Consider the following 10,723-nt stretch of genomic DNA (forward strand, 5'->3'; position numbering starts at 1 on the left):
CAGCAGCCCAATAAACCTGTTTCCCCTCCCCTACCTCTTGAGGGGAAAAACCACTGGTTGTCAAGCACCTCCTAGAATGGTTGAAGGGTTACGGTTGGTTTGGTGGGCCACAAGTTGTTTGCAGGAACAGTTCCAAGTCCATATCTGAATGTACTAGCTTCCTTTGCTGACTTGAGATTCTGAGAAGTCTGGCTCTGAGGAATATCACATGATATTCTGGATCTCACAGACTTTGCCCCAAGCAAAGTTCTGTCTTATGCTTTCAATGTCTGAAACTATCTTACCCACTCTCTTCTCCTTTTGTGGGTACTTCCAAACAAGGCCTTAATTTGGAAATGTGGCAACAGAAGTTTACTTCTTCTTGTTGTTGTTGTTTTGTTTGTACCCTAACATCTGACAGGGTTGCCCCAGCCACTCTGGGCAGCTTCCAGCATATACAAAAGCATGAAACATTAAAAACTTCCCTATAGAGGGCTGCCTTCTTCCAAAGGTTGTATAGCTACTTATTCCCTTAATAGCTGATGGGAGGGCATTCCACTTCCCTTAACACAAAAAACCTGTTTTGGCGTAGGGGATGGATAGGAATAGGTTTGACACACAACAGCTCCAAATTGACTTGAATTACACAACCTGAATTTGCCAGGATGTGACTGAAAATAGTCACCTGAAAATAGTGACCAGCATCATTGTCTTCTAGATGGTAAGCCTGAGGGCAGGGTCAGTCTTCTTGATGGTTCTAAGCCAACTCAAGTGTGTGTACGGTATGTAAAAATGCTTCAAATAAACAAATGAATCGGGCAGTAAAGGCTGCAATCCTTTGCACACATTTGGAAACAAGTCCTACTGAAGAAAGCAACATACAACAGGAAAGGTAATAAAGGAAAATACGTAGCCCCCAATATCACCTGCCAGAGCAAGTCTGATCTAGTAGAAGACTGGTTCCTTTACAGATCACTGAGCATGGGGAAAATATAACAGGTCATTCTTTTCCTCTGAGAGGTAAAGGAGCAGGTGACCTAAAATGGCATTTGCCAGACCAAGACCTTGTTAATAATTTATTTCCAAGGGATAGCGTGCCTGGATCCACAACCAAAGAATGTGAAAAAGAAGCACAGAGAGAAATGGTGCAGGTATGCATTCTCCCTCTTTCTCCATCCTCACCATTACAGATAAGCTAGCAAAATCCCTGAGCAAAGTGCAGGTGGACGCTCACATTTATAAGTCACAGAGCACAAGTTTTGCATGTGGAAGGTCTGAGGTTCAGTCCCTGGCATCTGCAGATAAGGCTTGGAAAAACCGGAGAGCTACAGCTCTTAAGTGTAGGCCAGTGATGGGGAACCTGTGTTGAGATTTCCATTCCACCTTAAGGAGCAGATGTGTGGAACTGTTGCGTGTCACATGTCTGTTTACATTCCAGCACAGCTTGCTGGGAACTTCCGTTGTGTATAGCTTTTGCTTTTCCTATTCTCTCTGAGAAGACAAGAGAGAGAGACGACATGTTTCTTTGCCCTGATTTATGATTAATAAATCTGTAGTTGTTGTATGCTTCCACAAGCCTCACACCTATTCTGTGTGCGCAGTTCGATCTGCTGATAGTGTGCCCTGGCTTTGAAGCCTGGGTCGCTGATTTAAGTCAGGGCAGAGGCCGATGGTCTACGCAGCGGGACTGCTGGAAGGGGACGGCCCGGCTGGGGCTAGCCAGCTGGCCTCCCGGCCCTCTGCATGTCAGCAACCTGTGGCCCTCCAGATATGTTGGGCTACAGCTTCCATCATCCCTCACCACTAGCTGGGGCTGATGGATAATGAAGTCCAGCATTATCTGGAGGTCCACAAATTCATGGAGGATAAGGCTGTCAGTGGTTATTAACCACAATGGCTATTTTCCATCATCACTGTTGGATGCAGTGTAAGTCTGCTTTCAGGCTTCCCACAGATATCAGGTTGGCCACCATGATAAAGACAGTACTGAGTACATTTTATTGCATCCCTCAGTATTTGTTAATTTGATGGACATGAAGTATCTTACCTGTGAGACACATTACAACATGTTTGCACAATTAATATTCATAGTATGAGCAATTGCCTACTAATACCCAACGAAAGGAGGCAGGTGTATGTTAAATGTTAGGAAGGATAACTGCTTAACTGATTGGATACCCACACATCATCCCTCAGGAGTATACAATTGCATTTCATTGAGACTTTTAAAACATTACAATTTAGATATTATATTTTCAGATCAGCCACAAGGACAGAAAGGACAGAATATATATTAAAGATGGTGAGTGATGAAGCTGATTTCTTTGCCTCCAAAGGCATTTGCAGAGGAGAATTGGCTGTAAAAAGCACACACACACCCCACACACCCCACAACAACAACAAAAGCATGATTAAGGGCCTTGTATTTCCAGTATTGCAACCAGGTGATTTTATGTTATTTCTGAATTATTTTTTATTGGTTTTCATAACTATAAAATGCAATAAATGTTACAAATCTAATACATCATTAGTTAAAAGTTCTGTCCATTGCAAATTCACATGTTTATCTTTTTAATCCTTTTCAGGCTTTTCTAGATTGACCAAATATATTGGTCCTGTTTCAACACAAACAAGCAGTAAAAAGTACCAGATCAGGTGGCACTCCATCACTGTCCTTTTTTTAAGCTACATACTAAAATCAAACAGCCAGGTAATTTTAGTTGGTGGATCTTGGGGCGGGGGCAGGGCAGAAGGGTGGAGAGCTTTAGATAGCTATGTACTTTAGTTATGAAGCACACAATTAACATTCCTTCACGTGCCTTCACTGCTTCTACATTCCTGATGTGTTAGAGAAAATTACCTAATAATAATAATAATAATAATAATAATAATAATAATAATAATTGGGCAGTCCTGATTTTAAAAAGAAAAGAAATGCTTTGAGACAGAGGTGCAGCTTGGACCCAACATTGGGGGATCTCAGCATCTATGATGCCAAGTACCTAGCCCAGCACACCAAACCTGATGGTGGGCTGGGCAAGAATAGACAAACGTGAGAAGGACCCTGCTGGATGAAGTCAAAGGCCCATCCAGTCAAGCGTTGCATTGACCAGATGCCTATGGGAAGTCCACAAACAGGACCTGACCTACTTGCGACTCCCAGAAACTAGCATTCCTTAAGAAGCATATGGCCTCCAATGTTGTAAGGAGAACATCCCCATCATGGCTAGATACAATAGATGGACTTATCCCCCATAAATGTGTCTAATCCTCTTCTAAAGCCATCCAACCTGATGGCCATCGCTGCAACTTGTGGGAGGGAATTCCACGTGCTATGTTCTTGGAGTGCTTTTGCCTGTCCTGAATCTTCTAACCTGCCCTTTCATTGGAAGCAGTGGAGGCTGTTCTGCCTGGGCAAATGGGGCAGTGCCCCACCAACTTCAGTCTGCTCACCTGCCTGTCTTCTTAATTACAACCAATTGTGGAGGGGTCAGCTTCCTCCTCAATAAGGTTGCCCTTATTGAACTCAACAAGGGAAAGGAAGAGGAAGTGAAAGCTAGAATTGGTTAGCTGTGCCTGTGATTGGCTCTGGCTCTTGTTGGTCTCCCTACCTTCTGCCCTGCCAGTCTCAATGGTCCCCAGCCACCATGGGTTGGATGGTCCCAACCAAGTTCTCATACACTCCAAACATTCTGCCGATAAAAATCAGGACAGGGGCCTCATGCCTCTTTTCCAAAGCCATGTAAACTTCTGCCTGATGTTGGGAAGAAGGCAGGAGAGCTCCAGGATCCTACCAGAGGTCTTGATGCCTCCTTCCCAAAGTCTAGGAAGCTTCTGTCCAGCATAGGAAAAGAGGCAGGTGCTCTGATAGGGCGCAAGAGACCCCCAACTCCTTTCCCAAGCCCTGTAAGTGCTTGCTGGCTTTGGGAAGGGAGGCAGGAGGGCTCCAGGAGCCCATCACAGTCTTGTGCCTCCTTCATAAAGGCCGGCAACTGCTCCTTCACAATGCTGCCACTGCTACAAGAGCTGCTTCTGTGAGCCTCGTCCGCCCCTGGAGTGAAATTGGGGCACCTTGGAACGAAGGCAGAGCCCAGGGTGCCTTCAAGGAAAGTGTGGCTGTCCTGGTTAAATCAGGGCACTTGGGAGGTATGAGTTCTAGTGATGGGAATGCATGTGCAGAAGGCAACCCTTTGGATCGGGCCCATTTTTTTAATCCCATCCAGTGTTCCTCACCCTATGTGATCAAAACAATGCAACCCCCCAGCATGTCACAAAGCAAAACAGCTGTCTTTAATTAATGCTAATTGCATGGTTGCTAAAGGTTTTGACAAGAAATGCCCGAAGAACATAACTGTGTGCTTTTTGAGCTAGTTTAAAGTTGCACTTCTCTGAACTTTTGCCAGTTGGAAGCAGAAAAACAGGATAAGGTTTCTGCTGACACTGCAGCCCAGAACCACTGCCAAACTTCCTCTGAGCACACAGAAGAATGAAGCAAAATGTATCTGAGATTTTATTTCATTATTTCACTTTGTTTTCTTGAGAAGCAACGATGGTCGGGGGCAGAAGGGTCATCGGCTGTGTATCCAAGGCAGATAACATTTAAACCTGACACCAAAAGGAAAGGAAGCTCTCTTGTTCGGTAAGAAAAGTTCAGAAATCCCCAGTCACACACTACATCTATTGGGAGCAAACTTTCACAGAGCAACAAGCCAGCTTTATAATATGATCACAATATGATTGTAAAGATACTGAGTTGATTGGGTGGGGGAAAGAAACTCCATAGGTGAAAAACAGCTCCTATTTGCTTGGTCTATTTTTACCTCTATTAGGTGGACTCCTCTACGGGTGTCCAAAAATTTGCTTTAGGTTTCTGGAACTTGGTAGGTAGGGGAGGGAAATAAAGCTGTGTTTGTGGAGCAAGTCCGGAGATCAAGTCCTCCATCACAGTGAGTTGCTTTTCAGTTCAAAGAGCCCTTGTGGTGCAGCCATTATGTGGAGCACATATTGACTTGAACCAGGGTCACAATGGAGAACAATATGCCTCTGCTTTAAATGATAATATTAGTGAACAAGTATATTCTGGCACAAACTTTCAGGAAATCTTACTCTCCCTGTATTAGACTTCAACCTCTACACATTTATTGTGGGATTTTCCCCCTGAGCAGGCATGCAGGGGGTTGTGCTGTTAGTCTTTGAAGCGCTGCAAGGCACTCTGTCCTTTCCTTTAATAAATCTGATATAAAAAGACACTCTGTTCTTTTGATAGCTCTGTAGATGAGTCGCTGTCCTATCAAGCCAGACTATTAGTTAGCTAGCTCAGAGTTGTTGGCACTGGCTGGCAACAGCTCTCCTGGATTTCAGACTAGAATCATGGCATGGGAGTGGTGGGAGACACCAGCTGGGGAACCCCCAAGGGAAGAAGACTCTGAGCCAGGAGATTGGTGGTGGGTTGAAGATGAGTTGTCAGAAGGTAAAGAGGGAGCAGGGTGGGAAGAGGTGGTGTTGGAAGCTGAAGAGGCAACCAGGTTTAGGGAGCAGGAAGAGGCTGGGGCAGAGCGCAGTGCAGACTTGGAGGCAGGAGAGGAGGAGGGCCAGGAGACAGAGAAGAGGCTGGGGCAGAGCGCAGTGCAGACTTGGAGGCAGGAGAGGAGGAGGGCCAGGAGACAGAGATGAGGCAGGTTGATTTGCCTGATAATAAATGTTGGAAATGTAAAGAAAAGGAAGGTACATTCTTTCACCTTTGGTGGACGTGCCCGAAGATTAAGGCATTCTGGGAAATGATCTATAATGAACTTAAAAAGGTATTTAAATATACTTTCCCTAAGAAACCAGAGGCCTTTCTCTTGGGTATTGTCGGACAGGGGGTGTTAAAGACAGACATAACTTTCTTTTTGTACGCTACAACAGCAGCTAGAATACTTATTGCGAAGTACTGGAAGACACAAGAACTACCCACACTGGAAGAATGGCAGATGAAGGTGATAGACTACATGGGCCTGGCAGAAATGACGAGCAGAATCTGAAACCAGGGAAGAGAAGCAGCGCAAGAAGAATGGAAAAAGTTCAAGGACTATTTAAAGAAATATTACAAAATTAACGAAAGTTAGAATGATGTTGGATTGGAAAGTAAATGGTTACTATTAGCAAGGGTTAAGACAAGGAGAATAAGGAAGATTAGATTAAATTTATATTAAAATAAGGGAAGATTTGCTGAACAATTGATAAGAATTTGGAATACAGAAAAGGGAGGCATGAGGAAGTCGGGGAAGAAAGGTATAAGAAATTAAGATATGAAATGGTACATGTTTTTTTTGTTTTGTTTTTGTCTGTTTATGTATTTGTTATATGTTTGTTGTTGTTATAAAAACCTTTAATAAAAAATCATTTAAAAAAAATAAAAAAAAAGAGATGAGGCAGGTTGCTGAAGAATCTAGGGAGTCTCCCCCTCCTGCTGCGACCTGCTCGCCTCCCCCTGGTCTCCCAGAACATGCAGAGAAATGAAGGAGGAGCAAAGAGAGGCAAGACAATGGAGCCTTAGGCTGCTGGGGAAGGAACTGGGGAAAGCACCTTAGGGAATGATAGGAAGGCAGGGAGCTTCAGTCCTTGCAACTGCCTCACTGGGGCGAGACCTACTGGGAAGGGTTGCTGCAACCAACTAGGACTGAACTGTTTTGTTTCTTTGATAAAGAGTTCGCTGACTTCGGGTGCTTTATTATTTTATTGCTGACCTGTGCCTGACACCAGCTCCTGACAAACCATTCCTAGCCCTAGGTGGAGATAGAGCATGAGACTTTCTGCAAGGAAAGCACACGCTCCATCACCGAGCTACATACACCCCTTTTAATTGCAGTGCATTATCGGAGCATATCTACACTAATAATTTATAACGTTAAAAATGCATTATTAAAATTTGACTCCAGCGGCTGCTGTAGAGCAGCGAGCCACTGGCAATGGAAAAAACTGCCATTAAGTGTTCGAAACGCTATTAAATACAATGTTCTATAAGATCAATGTAGATCCAGCCTTGTTCTTCTCTGCTTTGTGGCATTGTGCAGAATCATGCGATGCAAGATCACCTCCAGACTGTCACTGTTTTGTGGGATGGATTCAATCACATACAGGCAATCGTAAATTTGTGCAAGTATAGAAATTTCGTAAAATCGTTAAAATAAACCTTAGTACTGTGAGAAACTGGTCTACCAACAATTTGTGGGTTCCAAGACCAGAGCGGGGATTGGCATGTTTCTTCAAGCAGGCTGTGGCATGCTGATGAAGCACCTATATTTAGAGTACAATGAGTGTTTCAAACCAGTAGTGGCTATTGAGCCCAGTTTGCCTGTGAATGTTTTCCAAAAGGCTTTGGTTTCAGGTCAGTGGGGGTCAGGATGGTCTGAAAACAACCTTGGCTGCCCATGGGAGATTAACATAATGGTACAACCATCAGAATGTATTAAGAAGAAGATCTGTATGCTTCTGGACAGTTCTTTGCCTGGACAGAGAGTGGAATGCCTCCACTCTCATTAAAATAATTAGACTCTTCAGTAGTGGAATTAATCCGTCATATGCTTCCTAGGATAAAAGGAAGTCAAGTAAATTGGAAGAAGTGAAACACACATTTTTGCTGTGCTAGGAAATCCACTGTGGTAAAAGAGTAAACAAGGACTCTCAGGGCTATTTCTGGATCGGGGCTTCATAAACAAGGCTGGAATTAGTTCTTGCTAACCGTTGAACCTTGTAAACCAGGTTTTTCCAGACTTCTGAGTTCATTGGCCCCTTGATGAGCTTTTAAAATTGTCATGGAGCCCAACCCCAATTCTTATAAATGCAAATGAAATAAAGTCAAGCGATATCAATACATAATCAACATTTATTAATCATCCATCACCATTACTTGGTTGGCATCTGTCTCGGGAGACAATGGAAGAGTACACTTACGGGAGTGAAGTCAAACCACTGGAAGGTTGCAGAGCAGATAAAGGCATCCTAGGAATCATAAAATGTAAAAAATAAGGAATACTATTATTGTATTGTGGAATATTCTTATTAAATACAGAGGTTCCCCACTGACAAGGGAGGTACACTCTGTATATGCCCATGACATTTATTTCTGAGGCTTATAGTTCCTAATTAAATGCTTTGCACTATATCCTCTATCTACAAACTTCTCTTCTGACCCTAGGCTCATTTAAACCTCATTTCAACCCCTAGGTCTTTATTCACCCCTTGCAGTCTTATAGACCCAAAGGGATCAATATCAATCACTATGGGAAAACCTGCTCTAAATGGAGAAAATCCAAAGAAATGTGCTCTTCTTTCTTAAGTACACAGAGTAAATCAGGAGTGAGGAACCTTTCCAAATGCTGCTGTATTAAAACTTCCATCAGCCACAGCCAACGTTCCTGGCAACCCCATTTCCCTGTTTTGTGTTTAAAATGGCAAAAAGGGGCTATTAAAATATATTGGGGTGAATGAAATCAAGTTGTACGCACTTGAGAGGTAGTTCAAAAGGAAATGCATACCAAAGCACTTTCCAAGAGCAGAGCTTGAGCCACAGAAAAATATTCCAGGCACTCATTTTGCTGAAGTACACATTTCATCAAAACTACAAAACCAAGTTAAAGAGTGTTCCTGTTTTGCATAAGTTGTTCAGTGCCAAAGGACCTTGACCTAGAACTGGCTCACCCAGTGGTTGGAAAAGATGTAAGTGAGTACATGAATCCAAGCACACTGAAAAGACAAACTGTTTTAGCCAAGGAGATACAAATTATTTCCTAGCCCGGAGATATGTTTGCTCCTGTAAACAGTTTTGCAATCATTTGGCATCCTTCCTAGGTTGAAAAGCTGATAGAAAAAAAAAAACTTTTGGATATAGATTGAATATATTCAGAGGAACCCTATTTTCCAGACTATCTGCTGCATAATGAATATTTGGTTGGTGTGGGGGATATATGTTAATAAATAGTAGTGAAGGAGATTTCCCATCCCGCAGTTTGGTAACTGAAAGACTTACATTTTAGGGATCCTTTTCACAGTATGGGAGAAACGTAAGAGTAGATCTGCTGGATCAGATCAAAGGCCTGTCTAGCTCAGCATTCTGTTTCCCATAGGAGCCAAACACAAAATGCCTTTGGGAACCCTATGAACAAGACATGAGCCGAACAGTCCTCTATGGTTATTGTTCCCCAGAAATTGGTTCGAAAGCACGCCAGTGCAAGTAGATAAATAGGTACCACTCCGGTGGGAAGGTAAACGGCGTTTCCGTGCGCTGCTCTGGTTTTGGTGTTCTGTTGCACCAGAAGTGGCTTAGTCATGCTGGTCACATGACCCAGAAAACCTGTCTGCAGACAAACGCCAGCTCCCTTGGCCTGTAAAGCGAGATGAGTGCTGCAACCCCAGAGTCGTCTGCGACTGGACTTAACTGTCAGGGGTCCTTTACCTTTTTTAATACCCATTGTTTACTCTTATCCCCTATGAATTTATCTAGAAATCCCTTTTCAAAGCTTTCTAACTTGGTAAACCATCAGTTCTTGAGGCAGGGAGTTCCATAGTTTAACTGTCCACAATATACACCAGTAATGCGGAAACATCTAACTCTGTTGTTCATAAGGCACAGGAACTGAGGAAGCTGTGTTATATATAAGTTAAATCATTGGTTCACCTAGCTCAGTATTGTCCACACTTAACTCGCAGCACCTCTCCCAGGTTCAGGAAGGTTTCACTCCTTGCTCTACCTGGAGATGCCAGGGTTTGAAAAGCAGGTGTTCTGCCACTGTGCTGTGGCTTGTTCCCAAAATGTGACAGTAAGGATGGTTGGCGCATGCAGGAAGGTGCATAAGGATTCATCTCCCTCCCCACCAACCCCAACTTTCATTACTAGCCAGGTGAGGGAGGGTCACAGAGCAACTTCCTTGCTTATACTAATTGACCCATACTTAGGGGCCATTATGGCCCTTGCCTGGCTAATTCAACAATGGGCTCCTCCATTAGATTTTAACTCTTGCCGGATCCAGGAATTAGAAGGGACTCACACATCATACAATGTAACCCACCCCCCTCAAAAAACTATGCTTGGAACAGGTTACAGTGGTACCTCGGGTTACATACGCTTCAGGTTACAGACTCCGCTAACCCAGAAATAGTGCTTCAGGTTAAGAACTTTGCTTCAGGATGAGAACAGAAATCGTGCTCCGGCGGCACGGCAGCAGCAGGAGCCCCATTAGCTAAAGTGATGCTTCAGATTAAATACAGTTTCAGGTTAAGTACGGACCTCCAGAACGAATTAAGTACTTAACCTGAGGTACCACTGTACTTAGAACATGGTTATATATCCAATACTTTCTGAGGATTGCACTATCAGGGCAAAAGTAAAACATGAAGAAGTAATCTTCAGACATGTTGAAAGGTTCTTGACATTTTAAGAAATGATTTTTTTAAAGCGACAAGTTACAAAGACATTGAACATGATTATAAATACGTTCTGTGACTTTATTATGTAAAGCTTGCATAAAATAGCCCTAAACGGCCTCAGCCCAGTATACCTGAAGGAGCATCTCCACCCCCTTGGTTCAACCTGGACACTGAGGTCCAGCACTGAAGGCCTTCTGGCGGTTCCCTCCCTGTGATAAGTGAGGTTACAAGGAACCAGGCAGAGGGCCTTCTTGGTGGTGGCACCCGCCCTGTGGAACACCCTTCCATCAGATGTCAAGGAAATAAGCAACTATCTGACTTTTAGAAGACCTCTGAA

General features: G+C 43.5%; 1 long non-coding RNA gene across 1 annotated transcript in view; it reads right to left on the bottom strand.

Annotated features, from left to right (window-relative positions):
• Positions 1-10,723, bottom strand: part of LOC310744689 — a 150,728-nt gene that overhangs the window by 29,653 nt on the left and 110,352 nt on the right. The gene's annotated exons all lie outside the window — the stretch shown is intronic.

The sequence above is a fragment of the Podarcis filfolensis genome (genome assembly GCF_964270895.1).
Source record: "Podarcis filfolensis genome assembly, chromosome: 11".
NCBI classification, from domain to species: Eukaryota; Metazoa; Chordata; class Lepidosauria; order Squamata; family Lacertidae; genus Podarcis; species Podarcis filfolensis.